This window comes from Rhinoderma darwinii (genome assembly GCF_050947455.1).
Source record: "Rhinoderma darwinii isolate aRhiDar2 chromosome 5 unlocalized genomic scaffold, aRhiDar2.hap1 SUPER_5_unloc_46, whole genome shotgun sequence".
NCBI classification, from domain to species: domain Eukaryota; kingdom Metazoa; phylum Chordata; class Amphibia; order Anura; family Rhinodermatidae; genus Rhinoderma; species Rhinoderma darwinii.
In genome coordinates this window covers 906,541-929,291 of record NW_027461805.1, presented here as the reverse complement: position 1 = coordinate 929,291, position 22,751 = coordinate 906,541, and the positions used below count along the sequence as shown (strand labels likewise).

The 22,751-nt window shown below is 51.5% G+C and overlaps 6 non-coding genes and 4 pseudogenes across 6 annotated transcripts; all 10 read left to right on the top strand.

The window, feature by feature from the left end:
- The first annotated feature begins 6 nt into the window (after positions 1 to 6).
- Positions 7 to 197, top strand: LOC142695011 (U2 spliceosomal RNA). Its single transcript, XR_012863168.1, has one exon. It is a non-coding gene; the product is annotated as a U2 spliceosomal RNA (small nuclear RNA).
- Positions 198 to 1,479: 1,282 nt separating this feature from the next.
- On the top strand, positions 1,480 to 1,670 carry LOC142695010 (U2 spliceosomal RNA). The gene has a single exon (XR_012863167.1). It is a non-coding gene; the product is annotated as a U2 spliceosomal RNA (small nuclear RNA).
- Positions 1,671 to 2,952: 1,282 nt separating this feature from the next.
- On the top strand, positions 2,953 to 3,143 carry LOC142695009 (U2 spliceosomal RNA). Its single transcript, XR_012863166.1, has one exon. It is a non-coding gene; the product is annotated as a U2 spliceosomal RNA (small nuclear RNA).
- Positions 3,144 to 4,425: 1,282 nt separating this feature from the next.
- On the top strand, positions 4,426 to 4,616 carry LOC142695008 (U2 spliceosomal RNA). Its single transcript, XR_012863165.1, has one exon. It is a non-coding gene; the product is annotated as a U2 spliceosomal RNA (small nuclear RNA).
- Positions 4,617 to 5,898: 1,282 nt separating this feature from the next.
- Positions 5,899 to 6,089, top strand: LOC142695007 (U2 spliceosomal RNA). The gene has a single exon (XR_012863164.1). It is a non-coding gene; the product is annotated as a U2 spliceosomal RNA (small nuclear RNA).
- Positions 6,090 to 7,371: 1,282 nt separating this feature from the next.
- On the top strand, positions 7,372 to 7,473 carry LOC142694469 (U2 spliceosomal RNA; annotated as a pseudogene).
- Positions 7,474 to 18,667: 11,194 nt separating this feature from the next.
- Positions 18,668 to 18,842, top strand: LOC142694444 (U2 spliceosomal RNA; annotated as a pseudogene).
- Positions 18,843 to 20,193: 1,351 nt separating this feature from the next.
- On the top strand, positions 20,194 to 20,263 carry LOC142694478 (U2 spliceosomal RNA; annotated as a pseudogene).
- A 790-nt stretch (positions 20,264 to 21,053) lies between these two features.
- Positions 21,054 to 21,231, top strand: LOC142694457 (U2 spliceosomal RNA; annotated as a pseudogene).
- A 1,313-nt stretch (positions 21,232 to 22,544) lies between these two features.
- LOC142695005 (U2 spliceosomal RNA) lies at positions 22,545 to 22,735 on the top strand. Its single transcript, XR_012863162.1, has one exon. It is a non-coding gene; the product is annotated as a U2 spliceosomal RNA (small nuclear RNA).
- Positions 22,736 to 22,751: the final 16 nt, after the last annotated feature.

The following is a 22,751-nucleotide window of genomic DNA, read 5'->3' as shown; positions in this document are numbered from 1 at the left end:
CGGGTTATCGCTTCTCGGCCTTTTGGCTAAGATCAAGTGTAGTATCTGTTCTTATCAGTTTAATATCTGATACGTCCCCTATCTGGGGACCATATATTAAATGGATTTTTAGAACAGGGAGATGGAAATAGAGCTTGCTCTGTCCACTCCACGCATTGACCTGGTATTGCAGTATTTCCAGGACCGGTGCACCCTTCCCTTATGTGTTGACTAAAATCAGATTCCAAAAGTGTTTTTTCTCTTTGCCATTGTTTCTGTCTTTCTGAAGGGATCTCCCCTTTTAATCCCATTATTTCAACACCTGTTGGACAATGCATTTGTACAGTCATGTGTGATAATGAGCTCATTTATTAAATGCAATTAATGAATACATTGCCACCTCTTGTTGTGTGTGTGTGTGTGTGTGTCTTCTGTGTTTCTGTGTTTCCGGCATTTCACATTGGAACAGCTCATTCACCTTCCTTGTCTTCTCTCCGCCCTCCCTCCCTCCCTCCTAGGTAAGTTAAAGAGCTGCACCTGAGCCAGCCACTGATTGATGCAGCACCACAGTCAAATAGTGGAGTGGAGTGGAGTAGGGGAACAGCAAACAGCCATTAAAGCAGCCAGCCGCCTACCCGCCACAATGGACCTACCTGTGTACACTAGGTGGATGTGATGGAATGTACTGTCGTCCCTACATTTCAAGAAGAAGTAAGAATTGCAGTTGCAACAAACCCTTGCTTGCCTACAAAGAGAGCAGCAATTTGGATTTGTTACTATGTTACCTGGAAGAATAACAAACTGTGCAAGGATGGAGGTTGTAGGAGCAAAGAGAAGTTGTCTGTAAAGTTGGTGGATGCCTATTTTCCATTTTGCAGTCCCTTGTCTCCCTCTTGTGGCCTCCTGGAGGCAAATAAATGTGCAAAAAAAAGACAGCCTGGCGGCCGGCTGTTGCAGTGTTGCCCTCTCAGGCAACACTGAGTGACTGACTGAGCCTCACAGTCTTATATAAAGTTCAGACGGAACTTTGCACGTGTCATAGTGGAGCCCTCAGGATTCCAGAGCCAGCTTTCTGACATCATAATGGGGCCTGCCTCAGAGATAAAAGCCTGGGCCCAGGCAGTGTTGTTCAGTGCTGCTCAGCAGGCAGCACAGGACTGGATTAAAGCTGATACAAGGTGTGAAGGAACAAGGGGTGGCTGTGGGCATGCACTTGCTGCCGCTGCCAGTGTTTATCTGCATGGCAGGAGGGCATTTGGGCGTTGCCAGGAAGGCGTTTTTATGTAGATTCCTCCTCTTTCAGCACTGCATTGTGGTGCAAGCAAAAGAAGCAAATCCTGTCTGGCTTCCTCTCCGGCCTTTATTCACCTCCCGCTTAGTAGCTGTAAATGTGTGTGAGCCTGCAGGGCCCCATGGAATTGCCTAGGAGTAGGCTGAATCGCTGCAAGGGGTGAACAGCAGTATGGGACAGGCTCGGGCAAGGCAAGGGCCGCTCGGGTTATCGCTTCTCGGCCTTTTGGCTAAGATCAAGTGTAGTATCTGTTCTTATCAGTTTAATATCTGATACGTCCCCTATCTGGGGACCATATATTAAATGGATTTTTAGAACAGGGAGATGGAAATAGAGCTTGCTCTGTCCACTCCACGCATTGACCTGGTATTGCAGTATTTCCAGGACCGGTGCACCCTTCCCTTATGTGTTGACTAAAATCAGATTCCAAAAGTGTTTTTTCTCTTTGCCATTGTTTCTGTCTTTCTGAAGGGATCTCCCCTTTTAATCCCATTATTTCAACACCTGTTGGACAATGCATTTGTACAGTCATGTGTGATAATGAGCTCATTTATTAAATGCAATTAATGAATACATTGCCACCTCTTGTTGTGTGTGTGTGTGTGTGTGTCTTCTGTGTTTCTGTGTTTCCGGCATTTCACATTGGAACAGCTCATTCACCTTCCTTGTCTTCTCTCCGCCCTCCCTCCCTCCCTCCTAGGTAAGTTAAAGAGCTGCACCTGAGCCAGCCACTGATTGATGCAGCACCACAGTCAAATAGTGGAGTGGAGTGGAGTAGGGGAACAGCAAACAGCCATTAAAGCAGCCAGCCGCCTACCCGCCACAATGGACCTACCTGTGTACACTAGGTGGATGTGATGGAATGTACTGTCGTCCCTACATTTCAAGAAGAAGTAAGAATTGCAGTTGCAACAAACCCTTGCTTGCCTACAAAGAGAGCAGCAATTTGGATTTGTTACTATGTTACCTGGAAGAATAACAAACTGTGCAAGGATGGAGGTTGTAGGAGCAAAGAGAAGTTGTCTGTAAAGTTGGTGGATGCCTATTTTCCATTTTGCAGTCCCTTGTCTCCCTCTTGTGGCCTCCTGGAGGCAAATAAATGTGCAAAAAAAAGACAGCCTGGCGGCCGGCTGTTGCAGTGTTGCCCTCTCAGGCAACACTGAGTGACTGACTGAGCCTCACAGTCTTATATAAAGTTCAGACGGAACTTTGCACGTGTCATAGTGGAGCCCTCAGGATTCCAGAGCCAGCTTTCTGACATCATAATGGGGCCTGCCTCAGAGATAAAAGCCTGGGCCCAGGCAGTGTTGTTCAGTGCTGCTCAGCAGGCAGCACAGGACTGGATTAAAGCTGATACAAGGTGTGAAGGAACAAGGGGTGGCTGTGGGCATGCACTTGCTGCCGCTGCCAGTGTTTATCTGCATGGCAGGAGGGCATTTGGGCGTTGCCAGGAAGGCGTTTTTATGTAGATTCCTCCTCTTTCAGCACTGCATTGTGGTGCAAGCAAAAGAAGCAAATCCTGTCTGGCTTCCTCTCCGGCCTTTATTCACCTCCCGCTTAGTAGCTGTAAATGTGTGTGAGCCTGCAGGGCCCCATGGAATTGCCTAGGAGTAGGCTGAATCGCTGCAAGGGGTGAACAGCAGTATGGGACAGGCTCGGGCAAGGCAAGGGCCGCTCGGGTTATCGCTTCTCGGCCTTTTGGCTAAGATCAAGTGTAGTATCTGTTCTTATCAGTTTAATATCTGATACGTCCCCTATCTGGGGACCATATATTAAATGGATTTTTAGAACAGGGAGATGGAAATAGAGCTTGCTCTGTCCACTCCACGCATTGACCTGGTATTGCAGTATTTCCAGGACCGGTGCACCCTTCCCTTATGTGTTGACTAAAATCAGATTCCAAAAGTGTTTTTTCTCTTTGCCATTGTTTCTGTCTTTCTGAAGGGATCTCCCCTTTTAATCCCATTATTTCAACACCTGTTGGACAATGCATTTGTACAGTCATGTGTGATAATGAGCTCATTTATTAAATGCAATTAATGAATACATTGCCACCTCTTGTTGTGTGTGTGTGTGTGTGTGTCTTCTGTGTTTCTGTGTTTCCGGCATTTCACATTGGAACAGCTCATTCACCTTCCTTGTCTTCTCTCCGCCCTCCCTCCCTCCCTCCTAGGTAAGTTAAAGAGCTGCACCTGAGCCAGCCACTGATTGATGCAGCACCACAGTCAAATAGTGGAGTGGAGTGGAGTAGGGGAACAGCAAACAGCCATTAAAGCAGCCAGCCGCCTACCCGCCACAATGGACCTACCTGTGTACACTAGGTGGATGTGATGGAATGTACTGTCGTCCCTACATTTCAAGAAGAAGTAAGAATTGCAGTTGCAACAAACCCTTGCTTGCCTACAAAGAGAGCAGCAATTTGGATTTGTTACTATGTTACCTGGAAGAATAACAAACTGTGCAAGGATGGAGGTTGTAGGAGCAAAGAGAAGTTGTCTGTAAAGTTGGTGGATGCCTATTTTCCATTTTGCAGTCCCTTGTCTCCCTCTTGTGGCCTCCTGGAGGCAAATAAATGTGCAAAAAAAAGACAGCCTGGCGGCCGGCTGTTGCAGTGTTGCCCTCTCAGGCAACACTGAGTGACTGACTGAGCCTCACAGTCTTATATAAAGTTCAGACGGAACTTTGCACGTGTCATAGTGGAGCCCTCAGGATTCCAGAGCCAGCTTTCTGACATCATAATGGGGCCTGCCTCAGAGATAAAAGCCTGGGCCCAGGCAGTGTTGTTCAGTGCTGCTCAGCAGGCAGCACAGGACTGGATTAAAGCTGATACAAGGTGTGAAGGAACAAGGGGTGGCTGTGGGCATGCACTTGCTGCCGCTGCCAGTGTTTATCTGCATGGCAGGAGGGCATTTGGGCGTTGCCAGGAAGGCGTTTTTATGTAGATTCCTCCTCTTTCAGCACTGCATTGTGGTGCAAGCAAAAGAAGCAAATCCTGTCTGGCTTCCTCTCCGGCCTTTATTCACCTCCCGCTTAGTAGCTGTAAATGTGTGTGAGCCTGCAGGGCCCCATGGAATTGCCTAGGAGTAGGCTGAATCGCTGCAAGGGGTGAACAGCAGTATGGGACAGGCTCGGGCAAGGCAAGGGCCGCTCGGGTTATCGCTTCTCGGCCTTTTGGCTAAGATCAAGTGTAGTATCTGTTCTTATCAGTTTAATATCTGATACGTCCCCTATCTGGGGACCATATATTAAATGGATTTTTAGAACAGGGAGATGGAAATAGAGCTTGCTCTGTCCACTCCACGCATTGACCTGGTATTGCAGTATTTCCAGGACCGGTGCACCCTTCCCTTATGTGTTGACTAAAATCAGATTCCAAAAGTGTTTTTTCTCTTTGCCATTGTTTCTGTCTTTCTGAAGGGATCTCCCCTTTTAATCCCATTATTTCAACACCTGTTGGACAATGCATTTGTACAGTCATGTGTGATAATGAGCTCATTTATTAAATGCAATTAATGAATACATTGCCACCTCTTGTTGTGTGTGTGTGTGTGTGTGTCTTCTGTGTTTCTGTGTTTCCGGCATTTCACATTGGAACAGCTCATTCACCTTCCTTGTCTTCTCTCCGCCCTCCCTCCCTCCCTCCTAGGTAAGTTAAAGAGCTGCACCTGAGCCAGCCACTGATTGATGCAGCACCACAGTCAAATAGTGGAGTGGAGTGGAGTAGGGGAACAGCAAACAGCCATTAAAGCAGCCAGCCGCCTACCCGCCACAATGGACCTACCTGTGTACACTAGGTGGATGTGATGGAATGTACTGTCGTCCCTACATTTCAAGAAGAAGTAAGAATTGCAGTTGCAACAAACCCTTGCTTGCCTACAAAGAGAGCAGCAATTTGGATTTGTTACTATGTTACCTGGAAGAATAACAAACTGTGCAAGGATGGAGGTTGTAGGAGCAAAGAGAAGTTGTCTGTAAAGTTGGTGGATGCCTATTTTCCATTTTGCAGTCCCTTGTCTCCCTCTTGTGGCCTCCTGGAGGCAAATAAATGTGCAAAAAAAAGACAGCCTGGCGGCCGGCTGTTGCAGTGTTGCCCTCTCAGGCAACACTGAGTGACTGACTGAGCCTCACAGTCTTATATAAAGTTCAGACGGAACTTTGCACGTGTCATAGTGGAGCCCTCAGGATTCCAGAGCCAGCTTTCTGACATCATAATGGGGCCTGCCTCAGAGATAAAAGCCTGGGCCCAGGCAGTGTTGTTCAGTGCTGCTCAGCAGGCAGCACAGGACTGGATTAAAGCTGATACAAGGTGTGAAGGAACAAGGGGTGGCTGTGGGCATGCACTTGCTGCCGCTGCCAGTGTTTATCTGCATGGCAGGAGGGCATTTGGGCGTTGCCAGGAAGGCGTTTTTATGTAGATTCCTCCTCTTTCAGCACTGCATTGTGGTGCAAGCAAAAGAAGCAAATCCTGTCTGGCTTCCTCTCCGGCCTTTATTCACCTCCCGCTTAGTAGCTGTAAATGTGTGTGAGCCTGCAGGGCCCCATGGAATTGCCTAGGAGTAGGCTGAATCGCTGCAAGGGGTGAACAGCAGTATGGGACAGGCTCGGGCAAGGCAAGGGCCGCTCGGGTTATCGCTTCTCGGCCTTTTGGCTAAGATCAAGTGTAGTATCTGTTCTTATCAGTTTAATATCTGATACGTCCCCTATCTGGGGACCATATATTAAATGGATTTTTAGAACAGGGAGATGGAAATAGAGCTTGCTCTGTCCACTCCACGCATTGACCTGGTATTGCAGTATTTCCAGGACCGGTGCACCCTTCCCTTATGTGTTGACTAAAATCAGATTCCAAAAGTGTTTTTTCTCTTTGCCATTGTTTCTGTCTTTCTGAAGGGATCTCCCCTTTTAATCCCATTATTTCAACACCTGTTGGACAATGCATTTGTACAGTCATGTGTGATAATGAGCTCATTTATTAAATGCAATTAATGAATACATTGCCACCTCTTGTTGTGTGTGTGTGTGTGTGTGTCTTCTGTGTTTCTGTGTTTCCGGCATTTCACATTGGAACAGCTCATTCACCTTCCTTGTCTTCTCTCCGCCCTCCCTCCCTCCCTCCTAGGTAAGTTAAAGAGCTGCACCTGAGCCAGCCACTGATTGATGCAGCACCACAGTCAAATAGTGGAGTGGAGTGGAGTAGGGGAACAGCAAACAGCCATTAAAGCAGCCAGCCGCCTACCCGCCACAATGGACCTACCTGTGTACACTAGGTGGATGTGATGGAATGTACTGTCGTCCCTACATTTCAAGAAGAAGTAAGAATTGCAGTTGCAACAAACCCTTGCTTGCCTACAAAGAGAGCAGCAATTTGGATTTGTTACTATGTTACCTGGAAGAATAACAAACTGTGCAAGGATGGAGGTTGTAGGAGCAAAGAGAAGTTGTCTGTAAAGTTGGTGGATGCCTATTTTCCATTTTGCAGTCCCTTGTCTCCCTCTTGTGGCCTCCTGGAGGCAAATAAATGTGCAAAAAAAAGACAGCCTGGCGGCCGGCTGTTGCAGTGTTGCCCTCTCAGGCAACACTGAGTGACTGACTGAGCCTCACAGTCTTATATAAAGTTCAGACGGAACTTTGCACGTGTCATAGTGGAGCCCTCAGGATTCCAGAGCCAGCTTTCTGACATCATAATGGGGCCTGCCTCAGAGATAAAAGCCTGGGCCCAGGCAGTGTTGTTCAGTGCTGCTCAGCAGGCAGCACAGGACTGGATTAAAGCTGATACAAGGTGTGAAGGAACAAGGGGTGGCTGTGGGCATGCACTTGCTGCCGCTGCCAGTGTTTATCTGCATGGCAGGAGGGCATTTGGGCGTTGCCAGGAAGGCGTTTTTATGTAGATTCCTCCTCTTTCAGCACTGCATTGTGGTGCAAGCAAAAGAAGCAAATCCTGTCTGGCTTCCTCTCCGGCCTTTATTCACCTCCCGCTTAGTAGCTGTAAATGTGTGTGAGCCTGCAGGGCCCCATGGAATTGCCTAGGAGTAGGCTGAATCGCTGCAAGGGGTGAACAGCAGTATGGGACAGGCTCGGGCAAGGCAAGGGCCGCTCGGGTTATCGCTTCTCGGCCTTTTGGCTAAGATCAAGTGTAGTATCTGTTCTTATCAGTCCTTGTAAGGATAGATAGCTCGGAGAACCACTGGGGGCTATAAACACTAGCTTAGCGATCCAAGAGCGTTCCAGACGAAGCCGGCGACGAACTGCGGAGAAGAACCAGCGAAGACGACGATCCAGAAGGGAGAAGCCGCCATCGGGGAAGAAGCTCCGGGAGATCGCTGCCGGGAAGAAGAAGGAGAACTGCGACAGAGACCTTCGGAGAAGAGCCGCTGCTGAAGGGGATCTTTGAAGAAGCTCGGCCGCAGAAGAAGCTCGACGAGGAACCGCTGCGGAAGAAATTTCGTGGAAGAACCTCGGCCAGCAAGGAGAAGATTTGCATAGCTCCGCCCCCTTCGGGAAAGAGCTATCGAAGATCCTCCCCAAGCGACAGGAACAGCTGGAAGAAGCCATGGCCTCAACCAGCAACCCTGCCACCCAGAAGAAGAAGGCTGATGGACCAGGTGAGCCGGCCCAGGCCAGGACATCTCCTCCTGAAGCCTCCTCAAGCCAACAGGCCACCAGGAAGCCGAACCAGGCTGCTCCAACCCTGGAGCCCTGGATGAAGCAGACGGTGGCCCTGAAGCTGAAGGAGGTGGACGGGAGAGTGCCGGACATGACGGAAGAAGTGTTCTGCCAGAAGATGCTCCTGGACCAGGGCTTCGCTAAGCCGGAGACCATCAGCATCCAGGCCTTCATGACCGGGATGTTCTTCGTGACCTTCGCTTCGATCAACATCTGCAGAAGGTACTGGGAGATGGTGAAAGCGGCGAGGCCTGAATCCCCTTTCTCTCGCTTTGTGGGCAACTGCCCTGTCCAAAGAGAGGAAAGGCGGGTGACGGTCTCAATGCGGAACCCACACACCCCCGGCAAAGACATCACCACGCTCCTGAAGCGGTTCTGCACAGTGGTGAGGGAACCCACCCACATCCTGAACGGACTCGGCTTCTGGACTGGCAAGTGGTCGGTAATCGTCCGACTGAACAAGGATTCCAGCGCGGAAGACGGCCTCCAACACCTGCCCCAGTCATTCTCGCTGGGCAACTCCTACGGCCTCATCTACTACCCGGACATGCCGCAGATCTGCAGGAGATGCAGCAAGAAGGGTCATTCGGTGAAGGACTGCAAGGAGGACGCCTGCAAGAACTGCCGGGTAACAGGACACGAGACCAAAGACTGCCCGAAACGGACAATGTGCAACCTCTGCGGACAAGCAGCCCACTCCTACAAGGACTGCCCGAAGAGGGATCGATCCTGGGCAACTGTAGCGGCGAAAGCTCCGGCCAGAGGGAACCCCGCCCCAGCCAGAGCTCCAGCGGCGCAGAAGACCGGGAATAAGAAGGATGGTAAGAAGACGACAGTCCCTCCCCCCCGTCTCCCGGCCCTCCCTCGCCCTACCCTTCCCACCCTCCCTCGCCCGGCCCTCCCCACCCCCCCGTCCCCAACCCCTGTCACCCCCACTGAGGCTCTCACCTTCTCCTACCCACCCATCTCAGTGGTCCTGTCACCTGCACCTCTCCCAACCCAGCCTCCCTTCTCCCCAGCTCCAGCAGCACTAACATCTTCCCCTCCAGCTGCTGGAGTCCTCTCCCTGGAGGATTTTCCCCCTCTTGTCTCCTCAGGTGCCATCCAGAGGAAGAGAAAGGTGAGGGACAGCCCAGCTGCTGAGTCCTCAAAGCGACAAGTCGTGGAAATCTGCGAAGATTCCCTTGCGCAGCAGGAGGAAATGGAGCAGATGGTGGAGGAACTCGTGTCTGAACCTGAGGTCATCGACTTCACAACAGACATCCAGGTGGCTACAATCCTGGAACAATTTTTGTCAGAGGGCCTGCTGGATCTTTCGGACCCGCCAGGAGAGGAGGATCCGCCCGACCGGACTGGTAACTAAGGTGTATCGTTTGCACTAACCTTCTTTATTCTCCCCCATGGCTGCTAAACTTAACATCTTTAGCCTCAATGTGAGGAGTGTTAGAGATAGGACTAGATGTCAGATGGTGCTAACTTTTCTTTCCAAGCAGTCGAGTGATGTATTTATGCTGCAGGAATGTACTCTCCCCTCTTCCAGGTCATACCATCATCTGGCCAGGCAGTGGACCCATGGCCCGTCCTACTGGTCTGGTGGGGGCGACTGTAAGTCTGCAGGGGTTGCCATCCTGATTAGGGGAAGCGTATTTACTGTTGACTCTGTCCAGGAGCTCGCCTGCGGCCGCTTGTTGGTCGTAGACGGTTCCTGGGCAGGAGAGCCGATTAGGCTCATCAACGTGTACGCTCCCCCTATGAAGGCTGAGCGCCTGGAACTATTCCAGACCCTGCGGACCCAGCTCGCCACCACTAGGGCAGTGGTGATGGCCGGGGACTTCAACTGCCCCATCGAAGAGGATGGACGAAGTTCCGGCACTTCAATCAAACTGGATGTCAGTTCCAAACTGCTTATCGAGATGGTAACCGAAGCATCCTTGCAGGACGTTGTGGGCTCCATGGGGATTGGCTCTGTGAACTATTCATGGAGCCGACCCGATGGCTCACTTCGTTCTCGGATTGACTTTGTGTTCACCTCCCGGGCAGTCAAGCAGCATGGGCACTCCATGGTCCCCTGCTTCTTCTCTGACCACAGGGCCATTCTCTTCCAGGGTGCCATCGGCCACGGTTTTCCTCCCGGCCCTGGCTCCTGGAAGCTGAATTGTGCCCTGCTGGAAAGAGAGGAGGTACTGGCGGAACTTAGAGACGCCTATATTGTTTGGAGGAATGATAAAGTTTTCTTTGACAAAACCTGTGACTGGTGGGAATATGTTAAAGTTGAATTTCGTTGTTTCTTTCAGGCAAAAAGTCGTCAACAGGCGTGTGAGAGGAAGAGAGACTTCAGAGAGATGCAGCGTCAGCTGCGATCCCTTCAAGACCTCCTTCAATGCGGCTGGGACGTCAGGAAGGAGCTGGAGGAAGCCAAAAAGGGCCTGAAAAGGCACTTTGAGGAGGAATCCAAGCGAATTGTCTTTCGTTCCAAGGTGGAGAACCTGGAGAAGGGTGAGAAATGTAACTCGTTCTTTTTCAGGAAACTCCATGCCGGCCACACGCCCCTGAAGGAACTTCGAGATGAGACCGGAAACATGCATTCTGGGAAGAAGGAGGTGATGGGAGTCGTCACAGACTACTACCAAAGCCTCTACTCCCGGAAAACCACTGACCCCGAAGCCGCCGATAAATTCCTGTCAGGTATCACTAATCATCTTGATCCTGCAGGTACGGAGGCTATGGATGTACCCCTGACGGTGGAGGAACTGCTCTCTGCCGCTAAATCCTTCAGACCCGGCAGGACCCCGGGCAGTGATGGTCTCCCAGCAGAGCTCTATGTAGCGCTGGGGGACTTGATCAGTCCGGACCTGCTGGAGCTCTATGAGGAGATGGTGGTGGAGGGTAGAATGCCACCGTCCTTGAGAGAAGGCATGATCACGATCTTGTATAAGCGGAAGGGGGAGAGATGTGACCTGAAAAACTGGCGTCCCATCTCTCTCCTGAACGTGGACTACAAGATCCTCGCCAAAGTATTGGCCAACAGACTGAAGGTTGTCATCGGACAGATCATCGGATCGGACCAAACCTGCGGCATTCCTGGCCGTAGGGTGGCCGACAGTCTTGCCCTGGTGAGGGACACGGTGCATTACATGCAAAGCCGCCGTACACACGCGGCCCTGGTCAGTCTGGATCAGGAGAAGGCTTTTGACCGGGTCTCTCACGAATTCATGGGTAAGGCTCTGCGTAGGCTGCGGCTTGGCAGGTTGTTCTGTTTGTATGTTAACCTGATGTATTGCGACATTTACAGCTCGGTGCTGGTGAACGGCTGGAAGACTGACCCCTTTCCTGTATCGTCGGGGGTTAGACAAGGCTGTCCTCTTTCACCTCTCCTTTTTGTTTGTGTTATAGAGCTCTTCGCAGAGGCTATCCGGCAGAATGGAGAGATCAGAGGGATCACCGCACCAGGTCCAGGACACTTCGAGGTCAAATGCTCGCTGTACATGGACGACGTGACCGTCTTCTGCGCTGACCAGAGTTCGGTGACTGCACTCGTCCAGACCTGTGAGGAGTTCGGACACGCTTCAGGGGCAAAAGTCAACTGCGGGAAGTCGGAAGCCATGCTCTTCGGAAAGTGGTACCTGCCTTCTCCTGCCTCCTTCCCGTTTACTATCAAGCCGGACTTCATCAAAATTCTGGGAGTCTGGTTCGGTAAGGAAGGTGCAGCCCTAAAGTCGTGGGAAGAACGCTTGGCCAAAGTCAACCAAAGGATCGGACTGTGGAGCCTCAGACAACTCACTATTGAGGGCAAAGCAATGGTCCTGCGTAACGAAGTCTTGCCTGTGCTACAATACACTGCACAGGCATGGCCCCCTCTTGCCACCGTCTCGAGGGCCATTACCAGGACTGTGTTTCGCTTCATCTGGGGCTCGAAAATGGACAGAGTAAAGCGGACTGTTATGTACAAGGAGCCCCGCAAAGGTGGGAAGGGTATACCCGACATTCCCACTCTGCTACGGATCGCTTTTGTATGTGACTGTGTTCGTAGGACTCTGAGGACAGCAAACGGCTCTGCGGGCAAGGCCATGTCCCGCTACTTCCTCCTTCCCCTCTGGCGAGGTTTTGGCTGGGACAAGTGGGACAGCTCCTTCCCTTACAACTGGCACGCTCCCTGGTTCTACGGAGATGTCGTCCGGTTCGTGAGGGAGCATCAACTGGAGGGTCTTAAGCCCGACTTGTGGAAACCTAAGACGATCCACAAGCACATCAGAGCAAAGGACTCACTGGAGTCTGTTCCAGGGCTTCATGCCGACACGTTGGAGACTGTTTGGACTAACGTGTCATCTGGCAGGTTGACCAACGGGCACAAGGACATTTCATGGATGGCCATCCAGGGAGGACTGCCTCTTAGGTCATTCATGCATGCCCGCAACCTGTGCAAGACCCGGTACTGCCCCAGGTGCCCCTTCACGGAGGAAACATCTTTGCACATTTTCTGGCAGTGCCCCTTTGCACAGGGTCTGTTGAAAGCCTTGGAACACGAACTCAAGGACTCAGTTCCCAGGAACAGACTGTCGTACCGCTCGGTACTTTATGGACTATTTCCTGGGAATACCACGGATGGAGCAATCCAGGAAGCCTGGCGCCTTATGAACTGTTTTAAGGACGCTATATGGTTCGCCAGGAATCGTCTGATTTTGCGGAGAGAGAGTGTGTCCGTCCAGGACTGCCGCAGGCTGATCCACAGCCTGCTCAGAGACTATTCCACCTGGGACAGCCCGGACGTCGATGAGGAAGAGGACTGATACTCCCCTTCCCCCCACTCTCCCTTCTTGTGTGTTGTCTTTCAATAAAGCTTCGGGCCTGTGATTTCCCGCTTCCCTATCCCCTCCTACCCACTCCCCTATCCCATCACTTGTCTGTAATGCTTTGTTGTTTGGCTTTAGTGAATGCAAGAATGTTAGTGTAGCATGTGGTGTAATGTATAGCATAGGCTAGCCTGTACTGTGTATTATACTGTCATGTTATGTTTGACGACTGTTATTATTTATTATTTGCTGCTTCATGGCTCGCGCTGCGTCGCAGTAATGTTTGTATGATGACGATTGATTGTCAATAAAGCATTTTTCAATCAAAAAATCTGTTCTTATCAGTCCTTGTAAGGATAGATAGCTCGGAGAACCACTGGGGGCTATAAACACTAGCTTAGCGATCCAAGAGCGTTCCAGACGAAGCCGGCGACGAACTGCGGAGAAGAACCAGCGAAGACGACGATCCAGAAGGGAGAAGCCGCCATCGGGGAAGAAGCTCCGGGAGATCGCTGCCGGGAAGAAGAAGGAGAACTTCGGAGAAGAGCCGCTGCTGAAGGGGATCTTCGAAGAAGCTCGGCCGCAGAAGAAGAAGCTCGACGAGGAACCGCTGCGGAAGAAATTTCGTGGAAGAACCTCGGCCAGCAAGGAGAAGATTTGCATAGCTCCGCCCCCTTCGGGAAAGAGCTATCGAAGATCCTCCCCAAGCGACAGGAACAGCTGGAAGAAGCCATGGCCTCAACCAGCAACCCTGCCACCCAGAAGAAGAAGGCTGATGGACCAGGTGAGCCGACCCAGGCCAGGACATCTCCTCCTGAAGCCTCCTCAAGCCAACAGGCCACCAGGAAGCCGAACCAGGCTGCTCCAACCCTGGAGCCCTGGATGAAGCAGACGGTGGCCCTGAAGCTGAAGGAGGTGGACGGGAGAGTGCCGGACATGACGGAAGAAGTGTTCTGCCAGAAGATGCTCCTGGACCAGGGCTTCGCTAAGCCGGAGACCATCAGCATCCAGGCCTTCATGACCGGGATGTTCTTCGTGACCTTTGCTTCGATCAACATCTGCAGAAGGTACTGGGAGATGGTGAAAGCGGCGAGGCCTGAATCCCCTTTCTCTCGCTTTGTGGGCAACTGCCCTGTCCAAAGAGAGGAAAGGCGGGTGACGGTCTCAATGCGGAACCCACACACCCCCGGCAAAGACATCACCACGCTCCTGAAGCGGTTCTGCACAGTGGTGAGGGAACCCACCCACATCCTGAACGGACTCGGCTTCTGGACTGGCAAGTGGTCGGTAATCGTCCGACTGAACAAGGATTCGAGCGCGGAAGACGGCCTCCAGCACCTGCCCCAGTCATTCTCGCTGGGCAACTCCTACGGCCTCATCTACTACCCGGACATGCCGCAGATCTGCAGGAGATGCAGCAAGAAGGGTCATTCGGTGAAGGACTGCAAGGAGGACGCCTGCAAGAACTGCCGGGTAACAGGACACGAGACCAAAGACTGCCCGAAACGGACAATGTGCAACCTCTGCGGACAAGCAGCCCACTCTTACAAGGACTGCCCGAAGAGGGATCGATCCTGGGCAACTGTAGCGGCGAAAGCTCCGGCCAGAGGGAACCCCGCCCCAACCAGAGCTCCAGCGGCGCAGAAGACCGGGAATAAGAAGGATGGTAAGAAGACGACAGTCCCTCCCCCCCGCCTCCCGGCCCTCCCTCGCCCTACCCTTCCCACCCTCCCTCGCCCGGCCCTCCCCACCCCCCCGTCCCCAACCCCTGTCACCCCCACTGAGGCTCTCACCTTCTCCTACCCACCCATCTCAGTGGTCCTGTCACCTGCACCTCTCCCAACCCAGCCTCCCTTCTCCCCAGCTCCAGCAGCACTAACATCTTCCCCTCCAGCTGCTGGAGTCCTCTCCCTGGAGGATTTTCCCCCTCTTGTCTCCTCAGGTGCCATCCAGAGGAAGAGAAAGGTGAGGGACAGCCCAGCGGCTGAGTCCTCAAAGCGACAAGTCGTGGAAATCTGCGAAGACTCCCTTGCGCAGCAGGAGGAAATGGAGCAGATGGTGGAGGAACTCGTGTCTGAACCTGAGGTCATCGACTTCACAACAGACATCCAGGTGGCTACAATCCTGGAACAATTTCTGTCAGAGGGCCTGCTGGATCTTTCGGACCCGCCAGGCGAGGAGGATCCGCCCGACCGGACTGGTAACTAAGGTGTATCGTTTGCACTAGCCTTCTTTATTCTCCCCCATGGCTGCTAAACTTAACATCTTTAGCCTCAATGTGAGGAGTGTTAGAGATAGGACTAGATGTCAGATGGTGCTAACTTTTCTTTCCAAGCAGTCGAGTGATGTATTTATGCTGCAGGAATGTACTCTCCCCTCTTCCAGGTCATACCATCATCTGGCCAGGCAGTGGACCCATGGCCCGTCCTACTGGTCTGGTGGGGGCGACTGTAAGTCTGCAGGGGTTGCCATCCTGATTAGGGGAGGCGTATTTACTGTTGACTCTGTCCAGGAGCTCGCCTGCGGCCGCTTGTTGGTCGTAGACGGTTCCTGGGCGGGAGAGCCGATTAGGCTCATCAACGTGTACGCCCCCCCTATGAAGGCTGAGCGCCTGGAACTATTCCAGACCCTGCGGACCCAGCTCGCCACCACTAGGGCAGTGGTGATGGCCGGGGACTTCAACTGCCCCATCGAAGAGGATGGACGAAGTTCCGGCACTTCAATCAAGCTGGATGTCAGTTCCAAACTGCTTATCGAGATGGTAACCGAAGCATCCTTGCAGGACGTTGTGGGCTCCATGGGGATCGGCTCTGTGAACTATTCATGGAGCCGACCCGATGGCTCACTTCGTTCTCGGATTGACTTTGTGTTCACCTCCCGGGCAGTCAAGCAGCATGGGCACTCCATGGTCCCCTGCTTCTTCTCTGACCACAGGGCCATTCTCTTCCAGGGTGCCATCGGCCACGGTTTTCCTCCCGGCCCTGGCTCCTGGAAGCTGAATTGTGCCCTGCTGGAAAGAGAGGAGGTACTGGCGGAACTTAGAGACGCCTATATTGTTTGGAGGAATGATAAAGTTTTCTTTGACAAAACCTGTGACTGGTGGGAATATGTTAAAGTTGAATTTCGTTGTTTCTTTCAGGCAAAAAGTCGCCAACAGGCGTGTGAGAGGAAGAGAGACTTCAGAGAGATGCAGCGTCAGCTGCGATCCCTGCAAGACCTCCTTCAATGCGGCTGGGACGTCAGGAAGGAGCTGGAGGAAGCCAAAAAGGGCCTGAAAGGGCACTTTGAGGAGGAATCCAAGCGAATTGTCTTTCGTTCCAAGGTGGAGAACCTGGAGAAGGGTGAGAAATGTAACTCGTTCTTTTTCAGGAAACTCCATGCCGGCCACACGCCCCTGAAGGAACTCCGAGATGAGACCGGAAACATGCATTCTGGGAAGAAGGAGGTGATGGGAGTCGTCACAGACTACTACCGAAGCCTCTACTCCCGGAAAACCACTGACCCCGAAGCCGCCGATAAATTCCTGTCAGGTATCACTAATCATCTTGATCCTGCAGGTACGGAGGCTATGGACGTACCCCTGACGGTGGAGGAACTGCTCTCTGCCGCTAAATCCTTCAGACCCGGCAGGACCCCGGGCAGTGATGGTCTCCCAGCAGAGCTCTATGTAGCGCTGGGGGACTTGATCTGTCCGGACCTGCTGGAGCTCTATGAGGAGATGGTGGTGGAGGGTAGAATGCCACCGTCCTTGAGAGAAGGCATGATCACGATCTTGTATAAGCGGAAGGGGGAGAGATGTGACCTGAAAAACTGGCGTCCCATCTCTCTCCTGAACGTGGACTACAAGATCCTCGCCAAAGTATTGACCAACAGACTGAAGGTTGTCATCGGACAGATCATCGGATCGGACCAAACCTGCGGCATTCCTGGCCGTAGGGTGGCCGACAGTCTTGCCCTGGTGAGGGACACGGTGCATTACATGCAAAGCCGCCGTACACACGCGGCCCTGGTCAGTCTGGATCAGGAGAAGGCTTTTGACCGGGTCTCTCACGAATTCATGGGTAAGGCTCTGCGTAGGCTGCGGCTTGGCAGGTTGTTCTGTTTGTATGTTAACCTGATGTATTGCGACATTTACAGCTCGGTGCTGGTGAACGGCTGGAAGACTGACCCCTTTCCTGTATCATCTGGGGTTAGACAAGGCTGTCCTCTTTCACCTCTCCTTTTTGTGTGTGTTATAGAGCTCTTCGCAGAGGCTATCCGGCAGAATGGAGAGATCAGAGGGATCACCGCACCAGGTCCAGGACACTTCGAGGTCAAATGCTCGCTGTACATGGACGACGTGACCGTCTTCTGCGCTGACCAGAGTTCGGTGACTGCACTCGTCCAGACCTGCGAGGAGTTCGGACGCGCTTCAGGGGCAAAAGTCAACTGCGGGAAGTCGGAAGCCATGCTCTTCGGAAAGTGGTACCTGCCTTCTCCTGCCTCCTTCCCTTTTACTATCAAGCCGGACTTCATCAAAATTCTGGGAGTCTGGTTCGGTAAGGAAGGTGCAGCCCTAAAGTCGTGGGAAGAACGCTTGGCCAAAGTCAACCAAAGGATCGGACTGTGGAGCCTCAGACAACTCACTATTGAGGGCAAAGCAATGGTCCTGCGTAACGAAGTCTTGCCTGTGCTACAATACACTGCACAGGCATGGCCCCCTCTTGCAACGGTCTCGAGGGCCATTACCAGGACTGTGTTTCGCTTCATCTGGGGCTCGAAAATGGACAGAGTAAAGCGGACTGTTATGTACAAGGAGCCCCGCAAAGGTGGGAAGGGTATACCCGACATTCCCACTCTGCTGCGGATCGCTTTTGCATGTGACTGTGTTCGTAGGACTCTGAGGACAGCAAACGGCTCTGCGGGCAAGGCCATGTCCCGCTACTTCCTCCTTCCCCTCTGGCGAGGTTTTGGCTGGGACAAGTGGGACAGCTCCTTCCCTTACAACTGGCACGCTCCCTGGTTCTACGGAGATGTTGTCCGGTTTGTGAGGGAGCATCAACTGGAGGGTCTTAAGCCCGACTTGTGGAAACCTAAGACGATCCACAAGCACATCAGAGCAAAGGACTCACGGGAGTTTGTTCCAGGGCTTCATGCCGACACGTTGGAGACTGTTTGGACTAACGTGTCATCTGGCAGGTTGACCAACGGGCACAAGGACATTTCATGGATGGCCATCCAGGGAGGACTGCCTCTTAGGTCATTCATGCATGCCCGCAACCTGTGCAAGACCCGGTACTGCCCCAGGTGCCCCTTCACGGAGGAAACATCTTTGCACATTTTCTGGCAGTGCCCCTTTGCACAGGGTCTGTTGAAAGCCTTGGAACATGAACTCAAGGACTCAGTACCCAGGAACAGACTGTCGTACCGCTCGGTACTTTATGGACTATTTCCTGGGAATACCACGGATGGAGCAATCCAGGAAGCCTGGCGCCTTATGAACTGCTTTAAGGACGCTATATGGTTTGCCAGAAACCGTCTGATTTTGCGGAGAGAGAGTGTGTCCGTCCAGGACTGCCGCAGGCTGATCCACAGCCTGCTCAGAGACTATTCCACCTGGGACAGCCCGGACGTCGATGAGGAAGAGGACTGATACTCCCCTTCCCCCCACTCTCCCTTCTTGTGTGTTGTCTTTCAATAAAGCTTCGGGCCTGTGATTTCCCCCTTCCCTACCCCCTCCTACCCACTCCCCTATCCCATCACTTGTCTGTAATGCTTTGTTGTTTGGCTTTAGTGAATGCAAGAATGTTAGTGTAGCATGTGGTGTAATGTATAGCATAGGCTAGCCTGTACTGTGTATTATACTGTCATGTTATGTTTGACGACTGTTATTATTTATTATTTGCTGCTTCATGGCTTGCGCTGCGTCGCAGTAATGTTTGTATGATGACGATTGATTGTCAATAAAGCATTTTTCAATCAAAAAATCTGTTCTTATCAGTTTAATATCTGATACGTCCCCTATCTGGGGACCATATATTAAATGGATTTTTAGAACAGGGAGATGGAAATAGAGCTTGCTCTGTCCACTCCACGCATTGACCTGGTATTGCAGTATTTCCAGGACCGGTGCACCCTTCCCTTATGTGTTGACTAAAATCAGATTCCAAAAGTGCTATTTGTGTTTGCTATTGTTTTTGTCTTTCTGATGGGATCTCCCCTTTTAATCCCATTATTTCAACACCTGTTGGACAATGCATTTGTACAGTCATGTGTGATAATGAGCTCATTTATTAAATGCAATTAATTAATACATTGCCACCTCTTGTTGTGTGTGTGTGTGTGTGTGTGTGTGTGTGTGTGTGTGTGTGTGTGTGTGTGTGTGTGTGTGTGTGTGTGTGTGTGTGTGTGTGTGTCTTCTGTGTTTCTGTGTTTCCGGCATTTCACATTGGAACAGCTCATTCACCTTCCTTGTCTTCTCTCCGCCCTCCCTTTTAGGTAGGTTAAAGAGCTGCACCTGAGCCAGCCACTGATTGATTGATGCAGCACCACAGTCAAATAGTGGAGTGGAGTAGGGGGAACAGCAAACAGCCATTAAAGCAGCCCGCCCGCCACAATGGACCTACCTGTGTACACTAGATGGATGTGATGGAATGTACTGTCGTCCCTACATTTCCAAGAAGAAGTAAGAATTGCAGTTGCAACAAACCCTTGCTTGCCTACAAAGAGAGCAGCAATTTGGATTTGTTACTATGTTACCTGGAAGAATAACAAACTGTGCAAGGATGGAGGTTGTAGGAGCAAAGAGAAGTTGTCTGTAAAGTTGGTGGATGCCTATTTTCCATTTTGCAGTCCCTTGTCTCCCTCTTGTGGCCTCCTGGAGGCAAATAAATGTGCAAAAAAAAGACAGCCTGGCGGCCGGCTGTTGCAGTGTTGCCCTCTCAGGCAACACTGAGTGACTGACTGAGCCTCACCGTCTTATATAAAGTTCAGACGGAACTTTGCACGTGTCATAGTGGAGCCCTCAGGATTCCAGAGCCAGCTTTCTGACATCATAATGGGGCCTGCCTCAGAGATAGATAAAAGCCTGGGCCCAGGCAGTGTTGGTCAGTGCTGCTCAGCAGGCAGCACCGGACTGGACTGGATTACAGCTGATACAAGGTGTGAAGGAACAAGGGGTGGCTGTGGGCATGCACTTGCTGCCGCTGCCAGTGTTTATCTGCATGGCAGGAGGGCATTTGGGCGTTGCCAGGAAGGCGTTTTTATGTAGATTCCTCCTCTTTCAGCACTGCATTGTGGTGCAAGCAAAAGAAGCAAATCCTGTGTAGCTTCCTCTCCGGCCTTTATTCACCTCCCTCCCGCTTAGTAGCTGTAAATGTGTGTGAGCCTGCAGGGCCCCATGGAATTGCCTAGGAGTAGGCTGAATCAATCGCTGCAAGGGGTGAACAGCAGTATTAGGCAGGCTCGGTCAACGGCCGGCCCATTCGGGTTATCGCTTCTCGGCCTTTTGGCTAAGATCAAGTGTAGTACCTGCTCAAGCTGAGGTTAGTAATCATCCCTGCCGGTGGTACGTGGGCCATCGTAGGGGGATGACAGAACGCCGAGGTGAGGGCAGGGAACCACAACGGTCATCGCTCTGGTGTACGCATTTGGTTTAAAGGTACCATTTGTAGGTGACCAGGCGACCGCCGGATCGAGGTCATTAGGCCGGGTAGTTTGGAAGCCCGAGTTGCTATGTGCCCCAGGGCTGGTGACCCTGGGGTGCCCTAACTCACTGGGGGTGGGATCCCACTGAGTGAAGGCACACTTGCACGCACTCTCTTTCACGCTATATGAGCACACACCTTTATTCTCCCGGCCTTCTGGCTGGGAGATGAGGAATTTTTTTATACCTGGCGGATGTCCAGGCTGTATCACAGCGCACATCCACTTATTTAATTTTGTTTTTCACTGTGTGTTTGTCACGTTTGTCACAAGGATTTTGGGATGCGGTGCCCTTTTGGGACCCTCCTGAGGTCTAGGGGGAAAATGTGTGGCCTTCTGGTTCCTTTTTCCCCTGCAACCCGGCCTCCCTTCTTCGGAGGGGAGGTGCAACTAGGATGCAGGCTCCTAGGTGGACACTGGGGTGGCAGCCCAGGTAGAAGCCTAGGAGTGTGTTTGGGTCTCCCTAAGCTTCGGCGAGGGGGGACCATCGATCCTTGATCCTCTAGGCCTATGGTTTGGAGGGTCAGGGAATGGTTATGCGGGGCCTCTCTCTTTTAAGAGAAGGGCTGCGATAGACCGCATCCTTGTGCACTTTTTGTGTGGCACCTCTGCACTTTTTATGCACTTGGGTGATAGAAAGCACGACTCGGGCTTTTAAAAAAAAAAAAAAAATCTGTTCTTATCAGTTTAATATCTGATACGTCCCCTATCTGGGGACCATATATTAAATGGATTTTTAGAACAGGGAGATGGAAATAGAGCTTGCTCTGTCCACTCCACGCATTGACCTGGTATTGCAGTATTTCCAGGACCGGTGCACCCTTCCCTTATGTGTTGACTAAAATCAGATTCCAAAAGTGCTATTTGTGTTTGCTATTGTTTTTGTCTTTCTGATGGGATCTCCCCTTTTAATCCCATTATTTCAACACCTGTTGGACAATGCATTTGTACAGTCATGTGTGATAATGAGCTCATTTATTAAATGCAATTAATTAATACATTGCCACCTCTTGTTGTGTGTGTGTGTGTGTGTGTGTGTGTGTGTGTGTGTGTGTGTGTGTGTCTTCTGTGTTTCTGTGTTTCCGGCATTTCACATTGGAACAGCTCATTCACCTTCCTTGTCTTCTCTCCGCCCTCCCTTTTAGGTAGGTTAAAGAGCTGCACCTGAGCCAGCCACTGATTGATTGATGCAGCACCACAGTCAAATAGTGGAGTGGAGTAGGGGGAACAGCAAACAGCCATTAAAGCAGCCCGCCCGCCACAATGGACCTACCTGTGTACACTAGATGGATGTGATGGAATGTACTGTCGTCCCTACATTTCCAAGAAGAAGTAAGAATTGCAGTTGCAACAAACCCTTGCTTGCCTACAAAGAGAGCAGCAATTTGGATTTGTTACTATGTTACCTGGAAGAATAACAAACTGTGCAAGGATGGAGGTTGTAGGAGCAAAGAGAAGTTGTCTGTAAAGTTGGTGGATGCCTATTTTCCATTTTGCAGTCCCTTGTCTCCCTCTTGTGGCCTCCTGGAGGCAAATAAATGTGCAAAAAAAAGACAGCCTGGCGGCCGGCTGTTGCAGTGTTGCCCTCTCAGGCAACACTGAGTGACTGACTGAGCCTCACCGTCTTATATAAAGTTCAGACGGAACTTTGCACGTGTCATAGTGGAGCCCTCAGGATTCCAGAGCCAGCTTTCTGACATCATAATGGGGCCTGCCTCAGAGATAGATAAAAGCCTGGGCCCAGGCAGTGTTGGTCAGTGCTGCTCAGCAGGCAGCACCGGACTGGACTGGATTACAGCTGATACAAGGTGTGAAGGAACAAGGGGTGGCTGTGGGCATGCACTTGCTGCCGCTGCCAGTGTTTATCTGCATGGCAGGAGGGCATTTGGGCGTTGCCAGGAAGGCGTTTTTATGTAGATTCCTCCTCTTTCAGCACTGCATTGTGGTGCAAGCAAAAGAAGCAAATCCTGTGTAGCTTCCTCTCCGGCCTTTATTCACCTCCCTCCCGCTTAGTAGCTGTAAATGTGTGTGAGCCTGCAGGGCCCCATGGAATTGCCTAGGAGTAGGCTGAATCAATCGCTGCAAGGGGTGAACAGCAGTATTAGGCAGGCTCGGTCAACGGCCGGCCCATTCGGGTTATCGCTTCTCGGCCTTTTGGCTAAGATCAAGTGTAGTATCTGTTCTTATCAGTTTAATATCTGATACGTCCCCTATCTGGGGACCATATATTAAATGGATTTTTAGAACAGGGAGATGGAAATAGAGCTTGCTCTGTCCACTCCACGCATTGACCTGGTATTGCAGTATTTCCAGGACCGGTGCACCCTTCCCTTATGTGTTGACTA